This window comes from Macaca nemestrina, chromosome 5 (assembly GCF_043159975.1).
Source record: "Macaca nemestrina isolate mMacNem1 chromosome 5, mMacNem.hap1, whole genome shotgun sequence".
NCBI lineage: Eukaryota > Metazoa > Chordata > Mammalia > Primates > Cercopithecidae > Macaca > Macaca nemestrina.
This window is the reverse complement of record NC_092129.1, coordinates 114,723,340-114,750,746: the sequence shown is the minus strand read 5'-3', so window position 1 is coordinate 114,750,746 and position 27,407 is coordinate 114,723,340. Positions and strand designations below refer to the sequence as shown.

The window sequence follows — 27,407 nt, the reverse complement described above, 5'->3', positions numbered from 1 at the left end:
ACCTAGAAGGCCCATCTAACTTGTCATAAATGTGAAAAGCCTAGAGAGGATAGTAATTTCTTCCCTATGACTCTATCTTCTTTTTTTTTTTTGAGACGGAGTCTCGCTCTGTCACCCAGGCTGGAGTGCAGTGGCGCAATCTCGGCTCACTGCAAGCTCCGCCTCCCGGGTTCACGCCATTCTCCGGCCTCAGCCTCCCGAGTAGTTGGGACTACAGGCACCCGCCACTGCGCCCGGCTAATTTTTTTTTTTTTTCTATTTTTAGTAGAGACGGGGTTTCACCATGGTCTCGATCTCCTGACCTTGTGATCCGCCCGCCTCGGCCTTCCAAAGTGCTGGGATTACAGGCGTGAGCCACCGCGCCCGGCCGACTCTATCTTCTTAATAAGAGGAACCTGCTCCTACATCCTTCCCAGAGTTTCATTTTCACAGCCTTTCATAGCTTACAAAATAGTTTAAAATCCTCATAAACATTAAATTAAGAAGGAAATGCATTTCTAGTCTGTTATTTTTCTGTCACATCAATTTCAAGTATTTATCTGTCATCTTAAGTATTGTATTTTCTGCTTCATCATTTTTTTGATTATGGCATCTCTAAAATAAGCAACTGGATAATGCTCAACACAGGGAAAATAGTTCCTTGAATTTCTTCCTTACTGATAATCTCTTCCACATCTGTCTTGTTATCATGGCTTTCTAATGAGATTCTAAGTAGTCTCCCTATCCCCAATTCATTCACCATGTGAATATCACCATGTAAATAATCCTACTAAAGCTATTCCTTAATCAAATCATCCCTCTTCTCAGAAACCTTCAGTCACTTGGCTTACTAAAAAACAAAATTCATTAGTTTTCCAGGACTGGTTCCATTCTATCTTTCCTGATTTTCCACTGTTCCCCTGTGAATTGATACATATTCTAGCTGAAATTGGCCACCAGTCATTCCTCTCCTACCTCCACCTTTTCCTTCCTCTTTGCATTCCAGGTCTCATCCACCTTCCATAACAGTTTGCCTGCCTCTCCTCAACCATCACTCACAACAGGTGTGATTCCAGCCACCCATCAAAGTATTTTCTCTTTCTCTTGCAGTTACTCCTGCATTAGATTATAAACTGTTAAAGGGCCGGGCTTAGTTTCTGTCATCTTTATTTCTCCCACAGAGAGGCCTCGACACAATTTGAGTGAATTCATGGAATGAATCATGCAAGTCCATGTGGTTGAGAAGCAGAAGAGTGAGGACCAGAATCTCTAACTCTTCATTCCTCATTCTATTACTTTTTACACCATGGCTGTTGCAAAAATCTCCCATAGGACGTTGAATTGCCTTTGGAGAAGGATGGGGAGAACATGCTGCTCCAGACATTTAAAACTGAATCAAAGAAGGCAGTGAAACTTGCTGCAGGGAATCGTCCTAGCAGAAAGATCAGCTTAGATGCCTTTTTACTTCTAATCTCTTATGGTGGTAGAGCAAATGCACTATAAAGTCTCCTATGGAAATTGTTACTACTCATTGGATCCTTTTACGTACACTTTCTTTTTTCTTTTTAAATGGAGCCTGACTGGAGACTTACAGTTTATTTTGTGTGTGGTCAATTCTTTGTAAATGGGTTCAAACTTTGTGTGTTTGAAGAATATTTTTACAAAATAGAATTTTGGACAGCACATTTTTGAAGGCATTAGCTTCCAAATACATTTAACGTGGCACACTCACCAGGCCACCCTTTGACACCACGACGTCGTTTGAGAAGAGCGGATACCATTTTAAACCAGCTTCCTTATGACACTGCATGTTCCAAGAAAACACAATCTGTCTTTGGGTTGGCTTGGCACTTTCGATAGCTCTTATACTTGCCTCCTTCTTGTGCCAAATCATACCTCAATGTTCTCCCAAGACAATACTAGAAAGTATATTGATTTGGTTGCAGCAAAAGTACATTTCTGGTGTGGGCAAAAATATAGCCACTTGCCTATGACATGACACTCAGGTGGATATATGCTACTTTTAATGATGTCAGTTGAAGCAGATGGACAAAACACAAAACGTGGTGGAGGCTACTGACTGCCCTCCCTTTGTTCCATTGTAAAGATATAGCTGGACACATGGTTGTTCAGCCAGAGACTCATTTCCCAGCCTTCTTACAACTACGTGAAGACTTGTGACTATACCTCTGTGGTAGAGTGTGAGGGATGTGATATGTGCTGCGTCTGAGCTTGGGCCTAGTAATGCTGGCTGGGTGCTCTTTTCACAAGCTGGAACTTAAATCTGCCTCCAACCGTGCTCAGCATGGTCATATTTTAGAACATGGGTGGGCAAACTTTTTCTTCATGTAAAGGGCCAAATAGTAAATATTTTCAGCTTTGTAACCATTCAGTCTCTACCGTATGGCGTGTAAGCAGCCAAAGATGATATGTAAACAAATGGGCATGGCTTTATTCTGATAAAATGTTATGTGCAAACCCAGGTGGCAGGCTGGATTTGGTCCATGGCCTGTAGTGTTCTAATCCCTGCCTTGTGGTGAAGAAACTGTGGAAAGAAACTGGGTGCCTACATGGCTGCAAGGAACAGAGCTGCCCCAGACCAGACCGCTCTCCTCCGGACAGTTTATGAGAGAGAGGGGAGCCTTCTTTTCTTTATGCCACAGTACTTTGGGGCCTCTTCATGTGGCAGTTGGGCTTTTCCCCTACTCAGTACACATGAGCAGGCACTGTTGGCCGTTTTTAGATTCAGCTTCACATTTGAGAGCAGGAAGCTTTAGTCTGGAGCTCCAGCCATTTGAGATTGACTCTTCACTGAGTCTTATGTTTCCCCAGAAGGCTCTAAGTTATTCCATTCATTTCATTTAAGGAAGGTAGATTAGTTTTGTCAGTAGTCATCTGTCCATTTGGATTATTGTCTTACCCTTATTGAAACTGATGGAGGTATTCCAAGGGTCTATTTGACAACCCGAGCTGCCTAACGGGCATAGTATGCAGATATAATATATGAAGGTGGTAACATTTTTCTTTGGGGATTTTTTGTTCCTCCTTCATCCAAAGTCCTTTTATTCATCCTCAGATATCTCTACTTATGGCTTAGTCTTAGAGTATTGGTTTTTCTCAGCTATAAATTATAGCTCATAAAACTTAATATGTCATATTTGTTTTGTTTTGCTTTTTCTAATCATAAATTATATGACCTTTACAGAAAATTTAGAAAATATAGAAAAACTGAAAAGTTATACATGGTACAACTCACAACCACAATCAGAGGTAACAATTTTGGTGTATTTTCTATACAGTTTTGGCGTGTACTGGGACACAGTTAAAAAACCCCTTCAAAATTCAAAGGGATAAGATTCCATAATTAAAGCTAATGAAATTGGTGAAAATGATTATTCAGTTATTTCTGCCTGAAGGTTAGGGAGGGTTTGATGTAAGAGGGTAATATTCCAGTTTGATCTTAGAGTATAAAAAGCACTTTGAAGCAGAGAGAATAAGGAAAAATCATCCCATGGTAAAAGAAAAACATGGAGGCATTAAAGTGTACATTTATATGGAGAATTTAATAGTTGACTATGGTCTTGAGGAATTTATTAAAACTTGGTGCTCCAGTTTTCTTGTTTAAGCATTGGGAATGGTCATATTTGTCTTTTACCATTCTAGAAAATGGACTATGTGAAGATAAGCCATGTTCAAATATGAACTCTTGAGAGAAAAGGAACCTAAAGATCTATGGCATAATTGAATATCAGATTTTTTTCATTCTTACTATTATGATTTTATTCACTCTAATAAGATAAAATAATTCTTCTTCCAGTCCTTTTTGTGAAAAGTTTACAAGAAAAAAAGGTGTCACATGTTTTAAGTAAATATTTGTTTTATTATCTGGACTTTTTTTTCACAAGGAAAAGCTATTCGAAAATCATCTTTATTTTAGGTTAAATGAGAATGATATTCATTTAATTTTTATTAAGTATTTTTGGATGTCTCTGACTGTGATATTTGTTCCTCTCAATGAGTTATAAAATTAATTTTCAATTTCAATCATTAATTTGGCTGTCACAAAAGTAAGCTATATAATGTTCAAGTACTAGTCTTTTAAGTGTCATTAAAACTAATCACTACTGTGTATTAAAAAAGCAAACATTTCAGTTGTAGATGCTTGCAAATAGTTCAGAGTAACTGTAAATAGAGCAGTAACATTTCAGATATTTCTGCTTTTCAGGTAAAAAAAAAAAAAAAGAAAATAATCTGAAAAGCAGTGCCACGAGGAGACAATATTGAAAAGTAATCTGTTTTAGTACCCAAGTGAATACTTGGAAATGTCAGGCCCTTGCCCATTATAATCTTGAATTCCTCATGTTTTATATGATGAGCACTATAACCTCTTGTTAGGAACAATGTCAATAAAATTGTACAGGATTACATTCGAAGTTAAGAATGCATTCTAATGTTTACATGGACTAAATAAAAAACTATGTATGTAGACCTAAACAGAAGTCATTTTGTTGTCATTTGCATGTTAAATTTCATAGTTTCACTAAACAAAAATGGTTTATTTTTTAAAAGGAACTGTAATTCAGGTATGATAGGTGTAGCAAATCAACTCAAGTATATAAGAAACATCCCAGTTCTTATTGCCTTTAAATCAAATTAAACAGACCCTTACTCCCCCTCACCAGGCTGCCAGGAAACCAAATTTCAATTACTTTCGGGATCCCTGATCTTCCAGAATTGTATCAATATCCAGGAAGTCGAATGGTATGGGATCAAGACCAAGGTCTCTGGTTGCTAGATCATTGTGACCCCAGCTGACAAATCACAGTTAAACTTCAACATCTGTGGTTCCTTACAGTATCGTGGCTCTCTGCTCCATAGTAAGGGGGGTATTGGGCTTTTGCTAAAGCTGAGGTTGTCAACACTTGGGGTCTCTCCTCCCTAGGTGCACTACAGAGGCTTCCCTCTGATGTCTGGCTATATTTCTGTAGAGACACAGAGGTGCATTTTGTGCACTGTCCACAGGGCTAGATTGAGGGTATGAGGGGGCCTAGAGGCAGCCAGGCCCTGTGCCTTGGCATGGGCTGATCCATTTTCCTCTGGACAAAGGTACTATCTGCTGCTCATCAAGCTGTATGCCTGTTGGGCTACATCTGCCTAGAGGGGGGACCTTTTCAGTTGGCACAGAGTCTTCTTATGTAGACTTACCTAGACTAGATGTGGCCAGCACCACCTTCTAGCACTGCCACAGAGCGCAGCCCAAGTTCCTGCTACTTGCAGAGTCCTCAGATCTCGTGCTTCCTTCCACAGCATGAGAAAGAAATTCCTTCTCTCAGCATTTCTGCTTCTTAAATACACTGTTCTCCCGTCCTCTTCCAGGACTCCCAGCAAAATCCCATTTGAGGATTTAGTATTTCACAAAAGAGTGAAAAAGTCCTTTGGGTTTGGGCTGTTTTGTTCTCTGCCTGGTCAAGATACCCATGGAAAGGGATTACCAGGGGAGACAGGTGAAGCTAAGAGTGCAGCATACACTGGTATTTCAAAAACCTCTGCTGCACAAGTACTAACGGGAGGAAGAATTCAGTTAAAATGTTTACAATCTGCCTTTCTTTCTCTCTCTAGGGAGAAAGGGCTATTTTTTGGCCAGACCATCCTCTTAGACTTGAGGAATGATGTCCAGGATGAGGAATGACGGGGAGAGAGCCTGGGAGTCAACAGTTGGACATAAAGGATCAAAGAAAGGAATGGGGATAAAAGGAGGAGAGGAGTCCAAGCATGGAAAAGAGGAGAACAAGAGAAGGGAGTCCTGAGGAGGAAGGCGGCACCTGACACGACAGTGGGAAAAGCATCCTTAGGAAACCCTACTGTGTATTGTGTGCTATAGCTCTCCCACCACCTCCTCCTCAAGAGACTTTGAGTGAAGCTCTATGTGACTTTCCCAGGCTTTTTTTTTTTTTTTTTTGCATGGGTAAGATTTGTATATTTCAGGTTGTGAAACTGTGCTGAGATTGTGCTCCAGGTGGCTCAGTGTAGTCTGCGTGCATCGTCCTTCTGCATCACCACCAGAGAGTGTGATAGAATTTGCAGACTTTGTGCCACAGAGAAAAAATAGGTTTAAGAACTTTGACTTAGGAGTAAGTCAAAGATGCCCTGATACATACTAGTTAGAATGGCAAACAATTTTTTAATAATGAAAAATATCAAGTTTTGTTTAGAACGTGGAAGAACAGTGGATGGAATGCTCATTCACTGATAGTGGGCTGTAAATTGTTACAGGTATAACTTTGGAAAATGATTTGTCAGTAGCTACTAAAGCAGAACATATGTATACCCTGTGTCCTGGCAATGAGCTCCGGGTGGATGCTCAACTGCAGTGTGTACATATGTGCACCAAAAGACGTAAACTATTCATAACATCTTCAAACTGCCCATCAATAGCAGAAGTCATAAATATGGTGTATTCAAAGATGGAATTCTACATAGTCATGATCATGAGCCATCTACAACTATACATGGCAATGAGGCCAATTTTCACAAACAGAATGTTAAGTGAAAGAAGTCAGATGCAAAAGAGTTTCTGCTCTGTGATTCTATATACATACGGAGTACAAATACAGGGAAAACACGCCAGCGAGGTCAGAGGTCGGGATGATGGTTACCTTTGGGGAGGAGTTGGTGACAGGAAGGGAGTACAAAGTGTATTTCTGCAATGTTGATAATCTTTTGTTTTCTTATCTGGATAACGGTTACATGGTTGTGTTCAGTTTGTGAAAATATAGCAAATTGTTTAGTTATTATGTGTGCACTTCTTGGTATGTATATCACATTTCAATAAAAAGTAAAGCCTAAAAAATGAGTTAAAATTTTTGCCACACTTTACATACTAACTTTTTTGAAGGTCATAATTCTCTCATAAAAATACTGAGCAAGACTATAATTGAATACTGAATCACTGCATACTTATCAAATCGTGATACAAAAAAAAAAGTATCATTAGTTGAGGAACTTGGGAAATGAAGTTAGTTTTCCTTAAAGATACTAACATCAGAGATTAACATTTGTGTTCTCCTACAGCAGTGCAAATATTAAAAGCAAAGATTCAATGAGATCGTGTTATAAATGACAAGTATATCCTGGCATACAGGGGCACATAAGTGGAGCTATCTTTAATTCTAAAAGCTATAACTATGTGGTCCAAGGAGGGAGGCACACATTTATCAAGGCAATATGTCTGGCAGAGTCTGATTGCTGTTCCCCACCTGGGCCAGAGGGCTTGGACTGGATGCTGTTCTTCTGTGTCTTGGGGCCGCAGGGGTGGTTTGTTGAAATGACTTTGCTTTTAAGGAAAGCAGATGAGCAGCTAATGTTGGCTAACATTTATTGAATGTTTGCTTTGTGCCAAACACTGTACTAAGCAGAGCTGATCTGAGGGAGAGGAGAAGCCGGTTCAAATTACTAGAATCTAGTGGTCTGGAAGAAGGCCTTGGACATGTCGATATTGCATATCAATGCAAATCCTCAAGAGTTTTTTTTAGTTGGATGACCCTGTTGAAGGGGATTTTGAATTACTTTTCTTTGGTTTCCAATCTTTGAAGTAGGAAGTATTGTATTTTAAAGAGGATAAAACAAATTCACAAAAGGTCAAGTGATTTGCTCAATGTCACACAGCTAATAAGAGACCTAGCCAGGATGTGAACCCAGCTAGACTGACTCCAGAGGCTGACACTATTAGCAATTAAACTGTGCTGAGTAATGGTTGTTTATTTTTATGTCACCAAAGTCCAAACAGGACAGAGTAACATGAGGATGGACAAGCCACAGTGCAAATGCAGAAGGACCCAAATGTTGGAAATTAATCCAGACAGCAAATGACGCCTAGATCAAGGAGTCTTGGCAATCTCTGGGAAATATTTTTCCCAGAAGGTTTCAAACATAATTCAAGTTTATTTAAAAGTCTAAATCAGTTTCTTACAAACCAAAAAGGGTTCTATCCTAATCAACTTGATACGTATTAATATTAAATGATCATTTTAAGTTATTCTATCTTACTCAAAGTTTTAAATCAGTATTCTGAGATAATATACTTCAGTTGCCATAGAATTGCATTGTCTTTGTTTTAGTAATATAAAAGTATTCTTTCCTCCATCAACCAACATTTAAAATACATTTCTTTCATATTAGTGGAATTTTATGTGCCTGCTAAGTACCATGTGGAAATAATCAAGTCCCATTATGAACACAAAGCCAATTCAGAACCAATTTCAAAGCAGTTTACCCACTTAGTATAAGCAGCTGTGCACTTTTACATTTACAGTTTAACATTTAAAATTCCTTTGTTTTAATTTTGAACCTACTTTTTTGATATAAGTTAATTACTTTGGCAGGATCTAGACCATGCTGGGGTTTGTATCATAGGGACTCACTGCTCACTGCGCCAGGTGGCCAGCTGTGTATGACATCAGAAGATGTCTGGGAGGAAGACTTAGTGTCTCCTGGAAGTTAACTAGTTTGCTTTCTTTGCTTCTAGGACTTTCACGGACTTTTTCAGATTACCCAGGCTTGGATTTGGGGATTATGTCAGTTACTTGGAGAATGAATGCAGGTTCTCCACTAACCTTATTCTCTTTCAGGGCCTTGGCCAGGAGTGTCTGGTTCCTTGGCCATGTTTTCTGAGATTGGCCCTTATGGCCACCTCCAACTCATTTTCTTCCCCAGTTCCTGACCCTGAGATCAGGTTAAGGGAATGTAGATCCCTGGCAAAGGAGACACTGATGAAGGCAAATCAGAAACCCTCTCTAAGGCATTAAGGGCCTTAGTGATGACTCTGAAAAGGTCTACAATCACCTGAGAAGTTGGGTATTTCTCAAAGAACAGATAATAAAGATTTAAATGCAGGGTACCTCAGAGCAGATAAACTCCAACTCCCTCTTGAGAAAAGAACTCAATCACTTTATCTTGTTTTTGGAGCAACTAACTTGCCCACCTCACAGCAGGGAAAGGCTTGCTGGCCCTGGGCTCTGGCCTCTGGCCAGTCTTGCTAACTCACATGCCCTCTCTTCATGTTAAAATTGAAGAGCACTGTCATGGCTTCACAAAGCTCTTTACGGGCATTGTCAGCGTGAACTTGCTTTCATTTTCCATAGTCACCAGCTCGTGAGCCAGCTCCTCGACAGCAGCTCCTGAAAATGTTGTCTGCGACTTCACACCTCTGGACACCTGCCCTAAGGACTGTCTATTCCAGCCAGCTGTCCCTCCATGTTATCTGTACATATTCTGTCTCCACTCCAGGAACCCTTCACGTTATCCTGGTATTTTGGAAACTAGGTTTTATTGTGAAATCCAAGATGCTACTAAAGGACAACAGAGAAAGAATTTTCCAAGTACCTGGAATTAGGACAGATGACTTTAAAAAAAAACAACATTTTGGCCAGGTGCGGTGGCTTACGCCTATAATCCCAGCACTTTGGGAGGCCAAGGTGGGCGGATTGCCTGAGGTCAGGAGTTCGAGACCAGTCTGGCCAACATGGTGAAACCTCTCTATTAAAAATACAAAAAAATTAGCCGAGTGTGGTGGCATGTGCCTGCAATTCCAGCTACTCAGGAGGCTGAGGCAGGAGAATTGCTTGAATCCGGGAGGTGGAGGTTGCAGTGAGCCGAGATCGTGCCACTGCACTCCAGCTTGGGCAACAGAGCGGGACTCCAGATCAAAAACAAAAACCCATCATTTCCTGGTCAAAGAAAAAGTAGCTTATATTTTCTTCCATCATAAAAGCAATTCATGATCCCAGCACTGGGAAGTGCCAGGGAAATGAGACTATACTAAGCACTGCACATATTCACCTATTCAGCCTTGAGAGTAGTGTGGTAAACAGGATAGAAAATGTCTCTGCTCTAGTGGATCTTAATTCAAATTAGGTAAATAGGCATTAAATAACTAAATCAATAAGATAATTATAGATAGCAAGAAGTCATTTGAAGAAATATTACAACATTAAGGAATAGAGTGATGGGGCAGGGTCTGCTAAGGGACAGGTGGCTAGGTCTGCCTATGAAGGCAGGATTTAAAAACAAACCTGAATGCTGAGAAGGAGAAAGTCATGCAAAGACCTGAGAGAAGAGTATTCTAAGCAGGAGGAAGGGGAGATATGAAGATCCTGAAGGAGGAATGGACGGCATCTGTTTGAAGAACAGAAGGAAGGCCAGCATATGTGCTTGAGGGCAGTGCTATGAGCTGGGGATGAGGACTAGAGGAGGAGAGAGGAGAGGCAGGCAAGAGCAAGGTCACGAGAGCCTGTGGGCAATGGTAATTCTCTCCACTCAGTCTCAGTGCAGTGTAAAGCCTCTGGAGGTCTTAAGCAGGGAGTAACATGATGCAATTCATGCTATAAAAGATCACTTGGTTGCGGTGTGGAAAACGGATTATATAAGGAGAAGAGTGGAACAATTAGAAGTTATTTCTGTACCTTGGGCAGGAGATGATGGTAGCTTTGATGTCAGCATCGAAGGCAGAAGAGAGGAGAATGGATGCAGGATGCATTTTGGAGGGAGAGCTGATAGAAATTTGTGATGGATTAGATGTGGGTGATAAGAGAAAGCTATGGAAAGAATGAAATCAAGGATGAGCAAGTAGGTGACTAATGGTAATATTTACTGAGATGAGGAAGACTCCATTTCTCCCAGCAGCCCTTTAAGTTGGGTTCTGTTACCGCACCCATCCCATCCTATTTCTGTATCTATTTTATTCTGTATCTATATATCTAACCTATATCTATATTGTTCCTATATACATACTATAATGCAGAAAGGAAAACTAAACCTTAGAACTATAGGGTAACTTGGCCAAGGACACAAAATTAGAATGCAGTGAGCAGGGATTAGAGCCTGTTCTGCCTGAGTCCAGGATCTGTGTCATAATCACCATTTTGAGATTATCTTTTGCTTATTAGCCAGCAACTACCATTGTGAACCTTTTTATTTCCTTTCAGCCATAAGACATATTTTATATTTTTAAACATCTGTGACATATAGCATATAACTGCACTAGCTTTCTCCTCAGCTATGATAATATAACGGTATTGTTCAACACTTCATAATATTATCTTCCATGCAAACTATCATCCTGCAAATGTTTCTTTTCAAGAGAATAAGACTATGAGCATCAATGTATGGGGAAGAAACTGGTAAATGGCTTAAGAATATTTCCATAAGGGAGAAAAAGAAAAAAACTTTGTTTCTTTGATTCAGTATTTCTCTAAAGTTTTCATCTGAGAATTTATATATGAAACATCTATGCTTTTAACATAAAGCATCTTGTTGCATATCATTATATTTGTTAGTAACTATTTTTAAAAGCATCTAGTTTTAGTCTTTAAAGTTATCTTCAAGCCTTCAATACCTTCTAAAAAGTATTTTCTGGTCATAGTGTTGAGTAGCTGAGTAGCTCACCTGTTTGTCAGTATTGAGCTTAGCGTGACAGTGCACACTCTGCCTCACTGCTTTATCCTGACTCCTGTGGTTTCAAGTAACAGATGCCCAATTCAGCCAGTTCAAGTGATGATAATAACACTATTAATATTATATTGGACTGGGTTACCTGGAAAGTAGAGATTGAATTGAACAGGGATTTTAAAATCTGAGTTTTATATGACAGGTGCAAAACTAGGGGAGCCAGAATGAGGAAGAAGGGAAACTACGCAAAGACGGATGGGAAATCACTGGGATGGGAAACATTACCACCTTGGCTCCTGCTTCCTGGGAGCTGTGTCCAGAATAGCCAGTCATTCAGCCGGTCTACCAGGAACTTCTCCAGACAAGTCATAGGGAGAAATTGTACCTTGCAGCAGTCCAGGGATGCAGGAAGGAGGGGAATATACCTGCCTGATTCCCTCTCATCCCTTTTCCATTGATCAGCGTTTGCTCCAACAGGGGTTCAACTCCATGTCACTTCTAGCTTGCATCACAAGGCAGCTTCGGTGGCTTCTCAGGGTGTTTTGCCCAGCTACCTTGGTTGGCCAAGGGTGAGGGCCCTGCATTCCCACAAATGTGGGCTGTCTAGGAGGTGTGAAGTAGAGATAATTTGAAGAGATGCATGAGATTTGTTTCTGATATATCAGAATGGCATTGGGCTGAGTGCAGTGTGCTTGGATTATCTTACTGAAACCTCATTAAAACCCTATGAGGTATGAGGTACCTATTAGTAGCCTCAATTTACAGATAGGAAAATTTAAATAAGTGGCAGAGTGAGATTTTCACATAGGCAGTTGGACCCTAGAGCTCACAATTTAATCACTATATGTTCCTTTTGGAAAGCCCTGGAAGAGTACAAAGGAGATTATTAAATGAATGAAAATCCAGGGAAATATACAGTGGGCTCTTCTGAGAAAAAGGGTTGGGAATTGAACTGCCACCGGGATCCAGGCCACCTAGAGGTTGCAGGGTCTTATGCTTCAGGCATATCTGCTTCTTCGTATGATTCTTGACCTTACCCTACGCATCAGCCTCCTCTGAACCTCCCTACTTTTGACTACTGCACAATGACAACCTTCCCGCACTTTCTGTGCCTTCTGTGACCCTGATTCTACTCATCATATCCTCTCAGACTCTACCCTTGTGCTATGCTGTGTCTGTGTCCTGGTTTTCCACTTCCACATTTCTCAGGGAAGCATTGGCCCAATAGGGCAGTTATGGTGTTTTGGTTGCAAACAATAGAAAATAAGTCTATTATATTCTATTACAAGTGAATTCATTAGAAACTCAGATTACCAGAACTTGTTTGGAATTTAGGGACCTAAAATTTCCACTAAGTCTTAGGAGCAAGATCTGGTGGATGCCCATATATGTTACCAGCCCTGGAATATTCTTTTTCCTTTCTGCCTTGGCATAACATGGCCTGAAGTTCAAGCCCTGGAAAAGTGGGTCTGATTGGCCAAGTACAAGTGATGCACCAGCCCTTAGCTATGACAGGGAATAACAGATAAATTAGTTGAAATTAGTGAATCCAGTGATGCCTGGATTCACTTTCCCAACAGGATTGAACATAATAGGGGAGCTAATTACCTAGAAGGCTAATAGGATGCTAGAAGGAAGTGGGTGATAAATGTTGTGTAGACAAAATATGGAAACTGTGTTCCATGCCTCTTCATCTTTTAGCTTACCACAGCACATAACTCATCATTTGCTGATGAGACTATAAGTGGGCTGTTCTATAAAGTTGTGGCCAGCCTTAATGCATTTCAAAGTAAAATAGAAATGACCTTCCAATTATCTGCTACTATGAATTATTTATGACACCACTTCCTTCTGTTTGTATATCCTACATCTGATCATGGAAAATGATTATCAGACAAAACTTTGGCATCTTATTTCTTTATTTACAAATACTTCTTCAGCATTGGTCTTTTATTTACTACTGTGGCAGGTGTTATGGGAGATAGAGGAACACTGGATAAGATGTGATCATTGTTTTCTAGGTGCTTGGAACTGAATATAGGAAACAATAGAAAATAGTATGGATAAAAGAATATAAAACAGTACATAATTAAAGACAAAAATTTCATCTATGTGTATGGTGGAGGTTGAGTATAACTTATGTTAATGTATGAGGAGCTAGGCGAAATGTGTAATTTAAATCTTGAAAAGATATAGTTGATCTGGGAAAGATAAATTTGTGGTGCAGTAGCTAGTTGATATATGTCCAGACTATGTTTGTCTAAATTACAATTTTTGCTATTAACTTGTTCCAAAAAGTAGGACAGAGGTTTATTTAGAGTCTATGTATCTTCTTCAGTGTGCTGTGTATAAATATTTTGTCCCAGGGTAATTCTCCTTAGCCATCGTCCTATGTAGCCTTGCAGGAAGGTGTTACAGTTCTGCTATTTCTAAATGTCACAGGCCCGGCCCACCTGTCTACTGCCATCTTTCTAATGCGAACGTCATGAAACGCCTCTGGGAGCATAAATAACTTTATTACTAAGCTGTAAAGTAGAGCAAGTTATTAATATTGTATGAATTGCATTCCATTCACTTTTTACCTCTAATGGGAAGAGATCTCACTATATTCTGCAAACTATATCCTTAAAACTGCTGAGTAGCATGTATTGAATGAACTGAATTAGGAAGTCCCATTGCTGCTGGAAATTTGGATTGCAAGCTTGTTTTAATAAGTTCAGGTTTACTTCTGAGTTCGTCATTTTCTTTAGGAATTCGATTCATTAAGCAGCCTAACTCTAACAGTAACTACAAGAAATTAGATTTTATTGTGAAGTATAAACAGGCCTGCAATTGATGATATAAGACTCTGAGCATCATCAAGAGGCTTGTGGACTGCTTTGCTGTGGGAGGTAATTGACACTGAAAGCTTTTGGAAACTGAAGTTTACAGCATTGGGCCCAAATCAACGATATTTTGTTTTATTTGAGGTATTTGAATAGGGCTTTAGGTGGCATGTTCTAATACCATGTGATGAAGCCCAAGTTTGGGCAAAGTATTAACCTCCTCTACAACAAGCAGAAGTTACACAATTCTCACCAGATCTTTGAGGAACAGAGAAAGAAAGTATTCTAGAGATATCACAAACTGAGCTTCATTTGATGTGGGTTTATTTCTCTTGGGCCACTAATAATCACATGTTAAATTTTCTCATCCATATTTAAAGACTGAGAGTCCATCCTACCCTTTATTATAAGCTGATTAAAAACAAGACTCTTTAAAAAACTCAAGATACTGGGTTCTAGCCCTGGATTTTCTACCAGCTCACATAATTCTTAGCCTTTATGTGTCCGGTGACAAGAAACATGACTCGTAATCTCTGTTTGCACAATCTTCTCTCAGGAACTTCCCAGGGAATGTGCAATTTCTGGCTCACAAGCAGGGAATAGGCTGATTCATTCTTCTGCTCAAGAATGCAAATGAGCATGTTACAGGAATAATTAAAATGTGACCTAATTTCTGAAAAAAAGTAATAATTTTCAAATGTTACTCTTTTATTAGTAGTAACAAACTGTTTGTGACATATTTTCAAGCCATGGTGACCTACTATCTGAACACCTGGCTGGGATCTGCCACATTTGAAGTCTGGCTGACCATGAATACACCAGTTAATTCCTCTGTGCTTCACATTCCTTATCTGTAGGCATCTTCCAGTTCTGAATTTCTACAAGTGCTGTCACCCAGCAATAACCAACCCACATGGGGCTACTCTCTGTGTATTTATATCATGAGAACATAAGAAATTGCTTTGCTTGTTAAGTCTTACAGTTCCTTTAACACCAAAATCTGAATTTGACAATGGCACAGGAATATGATTTGGAATATGTAATTATTTTCACTGGCATTCAACTAAAGGTTTATGGCTACTCCCTTGAAAATATTCACATGTTCTTCAAGGTCCATGTTGGATCTGTGAACTATTAACACATAATGAATGCAATAATATTATGATATAAACATTAGTGTGATGTAAATACAAAATTTATATTTGCAATCCATTACAGCCCTTGGAGCACTAGCCTGTAAGTTCCAGGAGAACCTGGACTGTCTAATTTGTTCACTGTTCCATTCTCAGAGCCTGGCACAGAAGAGATGTCCAGTAATATTACATCCAGTAATATTGTTGAGTCAATTAAAAGATTCCTTAGTAATTCCTTAATATATAAGGTAGAGGTTTTAAAATTATTATTACCCAGACTTTTTTGTTTACACATGAAACACACCCAGCTTTAAAGAACTTAAGTACAAAGGAAAAGATGCTGTTTGTGTGGTCAACTCTAGAACAAAAGGTGTGTGCCTGGTCTTGGGAGCAACTCTAAGGGGCCCAAATCAGCAGGCTTTCTGTCTCCATCTCTCATCTCTCATTCACCCCAGAGTCCTCCACAAGGTAACTCATAACCACAGGTAGCACGTCAGTCACATTTCAGTTTCCCCATCAGAGAGGAGTTTCCTCCTTTCCTTTAGTTTCTATTGTTTTTACTCACTCTTAGCAGCAAAGGTTAGGAATCAGGGCAAAGTTCAGTAGAAGGCCTTTTATCAAGGATTTGCTAGTTCATGTTTAAACATGGATTAAAGAAGGTTAAAAAGAATATTTCTTAAACATTTTTATTATACCTTTAATTAATTTGCCAATCTTGTGATGTAAAGCCAGGACCTTTTTTAAAAATTATTAGTCTGACACTGTTGTTTGGAGCTCTAGCTTGTTCTTCTTGATAAAAACTGACCCATCCATGCATCACACTTTTCAACTGTGACTTCTTTAAAATGGAGCAAAGATTTAATGATACTTGCCATATATCTGAGTGAAGAATCCATCTGGATGTTTAAAAATTTCCCTTCAATTATGTATAATGGTATTTCCCATAATTAATTTGTCAGGATATTTTTGTTTGTTTTGTGATTTCCTTTATCAAGTTTTCCCAAAGCTTTCAGAATACATTTCACAGAAATAAAACTTTCATTTTTGCTGTGCTCATTCTATGTTTGTTTAATATTTAATGAGATTACTTGTTTATGATAACTAGTAAAACTGTTATAAAGATGTGAGAACAAATGCAATAGACTTTTGATTACTATGCAACTCAAAAGGGGCAACTGAAGTATGCAGACATTCTGAGAGATGCTGCCTAGCCACAGTGCTCAGTGGGTCCTGGATACCTGCTGGTCTTTTTAGCAGGTGAATGAAAAGATTCTGTTGTTCTGGTGATTCACATTTAACAAAGGTAACACTGAGTCTTCACAGTGTATGGGAGGGACAGATAGGCACACATATAGACACACAATGCATAATGGGATGGTTTGCAATAAAGATATGTACTATGAGAGCAAAGTAATTCCGCCCAAGAGTAGGATGTAAGTTGGAGCTGCTTCTTTAAGAACAGCAAAGAACAGAAAGAACACAGCAAATACCAAAACAGGGATGTGTAAAAGAATATTACAGAGCTTGTCAGACAGCCAAATCATGAAAGAACTCTCATTCACAATTGCTACAAAAAGAATAAAATACCTAGGAATACAGCTAACAAGGAAAGTGAAGGACCTCTTCAAGCAGAACTGCAAACCACTGCTCAAGGAAATCACAGATGACACAAACAAATGGAAAAGCATTCCATGCTCATGAACAGGAAGTATCAATATAGTGAAAATGGCCATACTGCCCAAAGTAATGTGTAGATTCAATGCTGTTCCCATTAAACTACCATTGACATTCTTGACAGAATTAGAAAAAACTATTTTTAAATTCACATGGAACCATAAAAGAGCCAAATATCCAGGACAATCCTAAGCAAAAAGAACAAAGCGGAAGGGATCACACTACCCAACTTCAAACTATACTACCAGGATACAGTAACCAAAACAGCATGGTACTGGTACAAAAACAGACATATAGACCAATGGAACAGAATAGAGAACTCAGAAACGAGACCAGATGCCTACAACCATATGATCTTCGACAAAGCTGACAAAAACAAGCAATGGGGAAATGATTCCCTTTTTAATAAATGGTGCGGGACAGATAACTGGCTAGTCATATGTAGAAAATTCAAACTGGACCCCTTCCTTCCATTTTAGACAAAAATTAACTCAAGATGGATTAAAGACTTAAATGTAAAACCCAAAACTATAAAAACCTAGAAGAAAATCTAGGCAATACCATTCAGGACATAGGCACAGGCAAAGATTTCATGATAAAAATGCCAAAAGCAACTGCAACAAAAGGAAAAATTGACAAAGGGGATCTAATTAAACTAAAGAGCTTCCACACAGCAAAAGAAACCATCAGAGTGAACAGACAACCTACAGAATGTGAGAAAATTTTTGCTATCTATCCATCTGAAAAAGGTCTAATATCTAGAGTCTACAAGGAACTTAAACAAATTTACAAGGAAAAAAAAACCATTAAAAACTTAACAAAGGACATGAACATACACTTCTCAAAAGAAAACATTCATGTGGCCAAAAAACAGAAGAAAAAAAGCTCAACATCACTGATCGTTAGAGAAATATAAATCAAAACCACAAGGAGATATCATCTCGTGCCAGTCAGAATGGCGCTTATTAAAACGTCAAGAAACAACAGATGCTGGTGAAGTTGCAGAGAAAAAGGAATGCTTTGACACTGCTGGTGGGAATTTAAATTAGTTCAACCATTGTGAAAATAGTGTGGTGATTCCTCAAAGATCTAGAGGCAGAAATATCATTTGACCCAGCAATCTCATTACTGGGTATATACCCAAGGAAATATAAATCATTCTATATTCTATAAATCATGCACGTGTATGTTCACTGCAGCACTATTCACAATACCAAAGACATGGAGTCAATCCAAATGTCCATCACTGATAGACTGGATAAAGAAAATGTGGTACATATACATCATAAATTACTAGGCAGCCATAAAAAGGAACGAGGTCATGTCCTTTGCAGGGGCATGGATGGAGCTGGAAGCTGTTATCCTTAGCAAACTAACACAGGAACAGAAAGCCAGACACTGCATGTTCTCGCTTATAAATAGGCGCTAAACAATAAGAACAATGAACACATGGTGGGGAACAACACGCATTGGTGCCTGTGTGGTGGGATGGGGGCCAGGAGAGCATTAAGAAGAATAGCTAAGGGATGCTGGGCTTAATACCTAGGTTGATCTGTGCAGCAAACCACCATGGAACACATTTACCTATGTAACAAGCCTGCACATCTTGCACGTGCACCCTGGAACTTAAAAGTTGTAGAAAACAAATATTACAGAGCTTGTGACGACTTTCAGTTGGGGGTCCTAGATTATTAAAAACTGAGGAAATTGTCAAAACAAATACATAAAAATTGTGTTATATTTTGAGTTGCTATATTTACAAATACAAACCACTAGCACACACACATAAAAATGCTGTTTACAAGAAATCATAGGATTTATCTAAAGAAGGTATCCAGGCAGTATGGGCCACCAATGTTGCATGTTTAAGACAGTGTGATGAATAGCTGAACGATGACATACCCTGTCAGTGTATTTATGTGACTATCTATATAATATCATTTGGAGATAATGCCAAAAGCATAACTTCGAAGTGGCAATAAATGCTAAACCATAGCAAAATGGTTGTTTGCCACACACACCTCCCTGCTCATGTTCACCTGGAGCAGGTGACTGCAAACTGAATGTGGTAGGCAATGGATAATATGTAGAGTAGATTTTAAAGAACTACCAGAACTAAGCAATAATGGGAGGTGAGACAAATCATGAAGAACCTTGCAGCTATGCTCAGAAATTTGGAATAAAGGCAAAAGAGATCTCAAGTGTTCCCTTCTCTGAAAAAAAGATAGTGACAATGACAAGCCAATACTTGCATTTTCCCATTCTTTATGTCACTTTCTTATAAGACTGTGATCTCCTAAAAATATTGAGTAGACTCAGAACTAAATACCAAATCATCGTGCACCCATCGAACAAGATGACAAAAACATTGAAAAATAGCCTTAGTTGAGTAAGTTGGGATGTGGAATGATCTGGCTTAAAGATGGAATTTTGGCTTATGTTGAATATGAAAAATGTTCAAGAAAATGTTCAGCACAGGAGGCTTGCACAAATTCTGATGTAGATAAAGCATCTTAGGATCCCACAGGTTCTGCTGTTCTTCTACAAGCTTCCACCATCATCACTTACTCTGACATAATCTACAAGGGATTTGGCTGGCGATGTCTCTCCCTCCTCTGGTGCCATATCTTTACCCCAGCAGGTATGGTTTCTGGTGATAGATGTCATAAACATGCACAGACAGCGTGAACATGAAAAGGTTGTGGTGTCTCAAAGAAAAAAATGGCAGGGAGAGTGATGCTAGCTGTCAACGAATGTGATGATCAAGCCTACTTTCTTATTTTTGTTAATAACTTCAGGATTTTTAAAGAAAAAAGGAGTACACATTTGGAAACATTATGAGGAAGAATAACCTTTAATTGAAGGAAGTGTATCTGACAGTAAGTTATGGATGAATTTTTAAGAGGAAGGAATACTACTATAATGAGTTCTATAAACTGGAAAAAATCATGAGGTAGTTGACAGGTTTTCAAGCATTAAAACTTTCCTTTTAGCCTTGAGTCATAGAGTTTGATTCTTTCAGGCTTGACCAGGCACTGACAGGGCTAACATGTCGACTCTCAACACAACTGACTGAATAGATTAAGAAAGATTTTAAGCTATATCTGACATTTCTAGAAATCATGCAAATATAAAACTGTTTGAAATTTTGATTTTTCACTTATCTCGACTGATTTTATTTTTCACATGGAATTAAAAGATCTTATTTAAATGATAAAATGATGGAATTTTACAATTCCATTGTTGATCAATAATATAATAGAATTTTAAAATGCCAATTTGAAATAGTAGATAGGGTAGAGGTAGTGAAATGAGAAGGTTAAACTCAAGTCTTCACAATAATGATTAGACTCAGACATCTGCAAGGGCCCTGAAATGGTGGGCTTTGTTTAAGAAATGCAGTTGTGAACTGCAGTTTAGGCGACCTGTCACCATTAGGACTTGCCTGTTTTGACCTTAGAATTTCTAGCACTGCTAGAAATTCAGTTCTCAAAGGAAGAATCCATCTATTTTGTTTATTAGACTCATGAATGAATCCAAATCAGCATAACTGGCAATTGTATATCGTGGTATAGAAGTTTCTCCTTCAGTTGGAAGCAGTGGATCACACCTGTAATCCTAGCAATCTGGGAGACTGAGGAGGGTGGATTATTTTAGGCCAGGAGTTCGAGACCAGACTGGGCAACATGGTGAAACCCTGTCTCTACCAAAAAAACCAAAAAAGTTTCTTCTTCATTTCTGCCTTTTGTAAGTTATTGTTTTGATTGAGATAATTAAACTATAATTGTATTAGGTGTTGCTACTGCCATTTACCCACACTGGTTTTACATACATTAATACATTTTTAGGTGAAGGTGGTAGCTCACCAAGGGCAGTATTTTTTATTATGACTCACAATAAGAAATGTATTGTATGTCAATTTAATATATATAAATATAAATTTATAATATCAACACATAAAAATTCTCTATTAAATAAGAATTTTATATAGAAAATATTTATATAAATATCTATATAATATTTACGTGGAAATTACATAATTATATATATGAAATGAAAGTCTCACAAAACAAGCCTTATTCTTACCACTAGTGATGCCCACTGACAGGACCCCATAGGGTATGCAGCACTCCCAAATCAATGTCTCAGCACTATTCTAGCAGCCCAATCTCATACAATTCCACAAAAGAAATCCTGTGCCAGCCAGCAAGAGTAATTCCCTCACCAGGCCACCTCCTGGAACTAGGGTCCAGTCACAGGGCCCCAGGATGAGCCCACAGGCATGAGATTCAACTCTTTGGGGGCACCTGGTTGATCCTAGGTGAGGGTGAAGCATTGTAGAGTGGAGCATTCCAAAAAGGAGGAATAGGAAATGGGACCTTGGGAATCTCTGACTAGCACTGCTGGCCCCAGCTAGTCCTACGCACTGTGAGGAAGCCACTGCAATGAGTGGTGGGAAGAGATGCTGAGAATATCGCCCTCTGATCTATTTTATTCTATGCTATTATATTTCACAATTTTAAATGTCTTGTGACCCTCTAGATTGACAATTTCCAATCACTGTATGCCTTTCTGTCTTTCCATTCAGCGTCCTGGGAGAGAGAATTTAATCAACCGAGTTTGAGTAAAGTGTCTGTGTCTACACTAATCAGCAGTGGACAAGAGGAAAGGAGAGTGGGATCCTGAGGTCTAGATATGGCCATTTTCAATCCCAAACCTCCTGCATGAAAGGGATGAATTTCAGCAGTGGGTATCCTGCAAGCCAAGCAGCCACCCTAGACGGCATTTACTAGACAGACAAATAGCCTGAGGATTTTGGGCCCCAGCCCTAAACTTCTCAAGGGCTCTAGTTCAAGGGATGTTGACAAGTAAGAAATATTACATGATTTTATGGGAGGAGAGTCCAAGAAATAAAAGGATGAGTGATTTACTCAGAGTCACGTGGGGAAGAGACAAGGCTAGATCCATGTCTCTTATTCCCAGTCCATGACGCCTTGTTACTTATTCAATGCAATGAACTCAGAAGTCTATTGGCATTAAAACTGCTTCAAAAAAACCCCACATAATCCTAGTTTGTATGATGCTCTTCAGAAAGCTGTGTCACTGTTACGTATCTTATGTAGTATTATAAGGGCTTGTTTGATCATTTGCTCTGGTACTCATATAGGTCCAGCAGTCTGTAATTTCCTGTGACACTTCTTTTTCCTTTCTTATTAGATTGGAAAAGCATTTTCCTTCTTTCATCTTCAGAGGTTTTTTAATGTCTTTTATAATTCCTCAAAATGATTGAATGTGGCTCTGCAGTGACAGCAGTAAAGCAATTTGCGATTCTCCAAAAAGATGCAGTGCAAGTAAAAATTATTACTCTGTGTTAACAAAGCAACATATGACACCTAATATATTTTACCCTGATCCTCATGTCCATAACTGACTTTTCCAGAATTATGACTATGAAAGTATATCTTTAAAATGTGAAACAGACATTGGTTAAACTGGAAAGAAAGATTTGCATACTTTTTTTTTCTTTTAAAGAGTCAGTGGGGTCATAGCCACAGGCATTTGCAGAAGCATTAACTGCTACTGTGTGAGGACATTTGTGGCCCCAAGTTAAGCTTTCTATTTTTCTTTCTGGGTCTCTTTCAGAGCCCTGGTAAAAAGATTTTTTAGTAAATAGCCAAAAACCCAAGAAAAGGGCCCTCACTTGATCTGAATTTATGATGACCACATTACACTTGCTGACTACCCCATGATATCTCTGCAATGAACAGTAATGCTTTAAAAGTATCGGTGTGTGTGTATGTGTGTGTGTTTCAGAACAAATGTTTTAATTCAGGATTTAGGTGACGGCTCCTTTTAGAAAAAGAAGGTGCCAGTAGAAACTGAAATACAAGGAACTCAGCTAGTGGTCAGGAAGGAACTTAGCTGGAGGTGGTGACTGTTTCATCAGAAGTTAGTATCTGGTTGTCATTGTTATAGAGAAATCTCTGGTTTCTGCTTCAAAAGTCTGAACGCAGTTTTATTTTAACTCTCCTCTGACATCTATTCCTAGCACCTTATTCTCCACAGAAAGGGTTTCAAATGATTCAATATTTTCTAAACCTTAACTGGATTTAATTCTCCCCTTGGTGACTGAAATGACAGCAACCTAAGCACTATGCAACTGTTAACCTTCCCCCACCCAACAAAATCTCTTCCCTCAGTTTTTGAAGAAAGAACTTGAGCTGCTTCCTAAAATTACCACTCACGACTAGGAACTGAGACATTGAGAGTGCTGAGCAAGAGTTTTCTACCAAGGTAAGGACCAAACAAATTCAAAAAACATTCCAGGATGAAAGAAAATGAGTTCTCCATTTGTCCTTAAATCACTCTCTGCCCATGGAGTTACTCTCCCTTCCAAGGAACCTGCTGTCCCTTTGAAGGCCTCACTTATTTTAACCTAACGGTGGACTATAGGGCTGTTCTGTTATTCTGTTAGTTCTCTCTGTAGCTTTCTTTTTCACATTGAAATTGAGCATAGAACAAGATAAACCTGCATAGGGAGGAATTCAGAGTGCTCAGCTAAAGTTGGTAGTAGCAGAGCACAGATGTCTGTGGGTGTCCAGACAAATTATTGGTCCCAACTCACCAAAAATATTCCACTAGATCCAGGAGTAAAGTTATTACTTTCTGAGAAGAGTTTCCTGTAGGGAACAAGCCACGAGGGGCTGGTTTTTCACTGACAAGTATCAGATGGTCCCCCAGGGTCACGCAGGAATGTTTCCCTTAGGAAGCTATTATTTTCAGGATCAGCTATCAACAAACCATTCTCTGTATTTGGTCTAATTAAACTATGCACATTTTGGGGGTAGGTATAAAACAGAGATGCTGACATGCCAGCATTTATACTGCTGACACAAATGTTCTGAGTATAGTTGATGTAAGCGGTGCTGACATAAACCTTCTCCTTGAGAACAGCTGCTAGAGGTGCTTTGTTTTTCCACTATCTTCCAGTGGATTAACTTTAAGCACTGTCTGGGCTAAGAGTTGAAGCATTTTCTACTGAGATTTAATTCCCTAATATGAAAAATTAACCTACTGATTTCTCAATTACTTACTTCTTTCATGTTAATAACTATTTAAATTAAAGCATGTTTTCTCTTAAAGTTCAGTATTAGATGAAGAATGCAGTACTGATTGTTTTTGTACTAGAGGCATAGTTTGCAGAGCTCCTAAGATGACTAAAGTTCACTTAGTTTGGAGTGAAAAATGGAGGCATGACTATTATTGCATAAAATAAGTTATGTAACACAGATTTCATGTTAATGTGACTTGTGAACTACCCAGTTAACTGACAATTAGCTGCCACTGCTGATAATTTTGTAGATTAATGAGATAAAAGTTATAAATATTCTTCAAGGAGAATTGCACACATACTCAACACACACATATTTAAAGGGTTTGGGACATTCTAAAGTCACCTCTGAACCAGATCAATAACCTCCATCATTGATTCCATTATGTGATCAAAGGTGGCATTTGCCACCTACATTTGGTGGTAGATTATCCCCAGTAAGTCTTTTAGAAGATGACATCTTCACCCACAGTGTCTTTCTTTAGTACTGATAATCAAGGATTTTGTGAATTAGCAGGATTTACTGGCTGTTGAGTGCGTATCAGTTCAAGTCCTCCAAGAAGCTGATGCCAAGACAGGATTCGATACACAAGAAATTTATGGGGAGGAAACTCCTGTAAAGGATAATGGAGGAGGGAGCAGTAAGTGGCAGGTGAGCCTTCAGACCTGGAAGCATTAGAAGTTCCACATCAGTCAAGATGGCCTGATGGCCTGCCTCTGGCAACCCCACCTGCTCCATCTCTACCTGGAGAAGTCTGGAGGAAACATGGCCTGGGCATGAGTGCCATGGTGGACTTGAAGGAGCAGCAGTTGGAGCTATCAGTCAACTGTGCTCCCCATGCAGGGTCTCTTGAAAAGAGGTCCAACGAGTGGTTTCCATGGCTACCAGAGGAGAAAAGAGGGTCCTTGTAGGTACAAAAGTGCAAGTTCCTCTCTTCTTTTCTAACCCCACTTACATTTTGACAGCTGCTCCTCTTTGGCCATTATGGCTTGGCCAGCCAAAATGTCACATAGGGATGGGTAATATGATATCTTCTGCCTAAGTTTTTTTTTTTTTCTTTCTCAATACAATACTTACAGGCATTTTAATTGTTCAATAAGGGGATGGGGTAAACAACCACAGAGATTGAATAAATCAGCTTTATAATACAACCTTTACCTTTTGCCCTGGGTCAATGAACATCATCATCATCATCAAAACAATAAGATATTAATATTTAAGTGTGGAGCCCATGATACTCATCAAGATGCCACAGAAGCCATGCTGATATTGAGCGCCTCTTTCAGCTTATGGTCTCAGTAGGATTAAGTCCTAAGATGGATGTCCAGTTTTCATTGCACTCCTGTTCCAACCAAGACCAAGAGGGCCATGGGACACTTCTCTCATGTCCACTCCATGGGGCGAGAATGAACAAAAGATAATGGAGGATTCTTTTCATTAAACAGTGGAGCAGGAGATCTCCCCTGGGTTGTGTTCTCTGGGGGAGTGAGATGCAGTACAAGTGCACTGGGTGGGAGAACAAAGAGGTCTGAGAGAGTAAAGGGGCAGGGACAGGACGGGACATTACAGAGAGCTACCCTGTGGTAGTAAAGTGAAATGCTCCCAGGACTTATGAAGTTTTAGATAATTTGTTCACTCATGCAACAAATAATTATGGGGCAGTTGGTATGTACCAGATAGAGTTCCAGGTGCTTGGGATGTATCATTGAACAAAACAAACATTCTTGCCTTCCTGTAGCTTATATTCTAGCAGGGAGATGCTACCATGTAAACAAGTAATAAACAAAATACATAAGTAAATTATGTCTAAATAAATACATTACATATAAACTACAGCTTTTCTTAAAATTGGTTTTCAGCAGGAATTCCCGCATCTGCGATTACTAGAAGCAGAAGTGTCTTTCCTCAGGTTTCTTAGCTCTTTAAAACTTCTTTCACCTGGGATTCCTGTTTCTTCCCCTGGGAAAGAAACACTTCCTTTGCAGAAATCTATCTAGTATAGTTTCTAAAATGTCACTGACAGAGTGAGATGTATTACGTAATTAATATCTTTGATCTCTGCAAATCCTGCTTTTTAACTGGATTTTAACAAACTTCCTAAAACCGGTTCAGAAAATGTATTTAAAATATAATTGGCTAAAACCAAATTAATACACACAGGTCTTCAATTTGAAATTCAGTAGAATAAACCTACCTGGAGCTGGGCATGGCACTGGATAAAGAGAGCCACGAGCCTCACTGATTATGATCTAAAATCCAGACCTTCTCGGTAATAAATAGGGGATGAGACAATAAAAAGTACTCAACTGCAAGGAAGGCAGACATTTCTATTCTTCCTTTGCTACATTAAACAATACAGCCTGCAATCTACAGTGACAGGAGGAGAAAGCCAAGTAAGAAATAATGACTTCAAGTGTGTAGGGCTCACAATTAAACCCTGACCCCAGCCCTACAGCAGTTGAACATATGCAATTCCAACTGGATTTAATGGTAGTACCGCCTCCCGCACCCCACCCCTCTCTCTCAAGAACTCCTTAAGGTCTTCTAGGTTTATCTTATTAGGATAAAACCCCCAAAATTAGTTGATTCATAATGAGATTTAAATGATGTACTTTAAAAGAGAGGATAAATGAATCATTGAGCTATTTCTCCACCCCAACCCCAGGTTTATACAGAGATTCTATTTTTAATGTCTTAAATTAAAAAAGCAAAAATTATCTTAGTAGCTGTTGGCAGTTAAAACTTTAATGAAATTTGATTGAGCCAACATTCAATTAGAAGACAATGTAGGTCACAACTAGAAATGATTTATAGGATGTATAGCAAGATCCCTCAGCTTTGTTATGACTAATATTTTTAAGAGCAGGCTGCACTCACTCTCCTCACCCCCTCTTCCCACTGGCTCCATCTCCATTCTGCTGTCACTGTTCTAGTGAAGCTGCCCTCTCTGAGGTTACAGTGGCAATGGCTCCATCAGTCCTTCTCTGGCTCAGACTCAACATTCTTCACTTTTAGTCTCCTTTCTTGGTTCCCATGGCACTGTCTTTTCTTGGATCGCTTCATCTGCTCTCTCAACAGATTCCTTTCACTTCTTTCTCTTCTCTTCCTCATTTCTTAGAGACAAAACCCCAAATACAGTTATTGGTTCTCTCCCCTTCAATATTATCTACTTCACAGTTTCTACGATCATGCTGTAAGCCCTGAACTCAAAGTTTCAGTTCTAAATATACAACTATCTT

At 39.0% G+C, this 27,407-nt stretch overlaps 1 protein-coding gene across 1 annotated transcript in view; it reads right to left on the bottom strand.

Annotated features, from left to right (window-relative positions):
- Positions 1 to 77: 77 nt before the first annotated feature.
- Positions 78 to 27,407, bottom strand: part of LOC105479556 (translation initiation factor IF-2) — a gene marked incomplete at its 5' end in the record, with an annotated part of 108,038 nt that continues 80,708 nt past the window's right edge. The window contains one exon of the mRNA XM_011737566.2: positions 78 to 27,281. The remainder of the gene's footprint in view (positions 27,282 to 27,407) is intronic.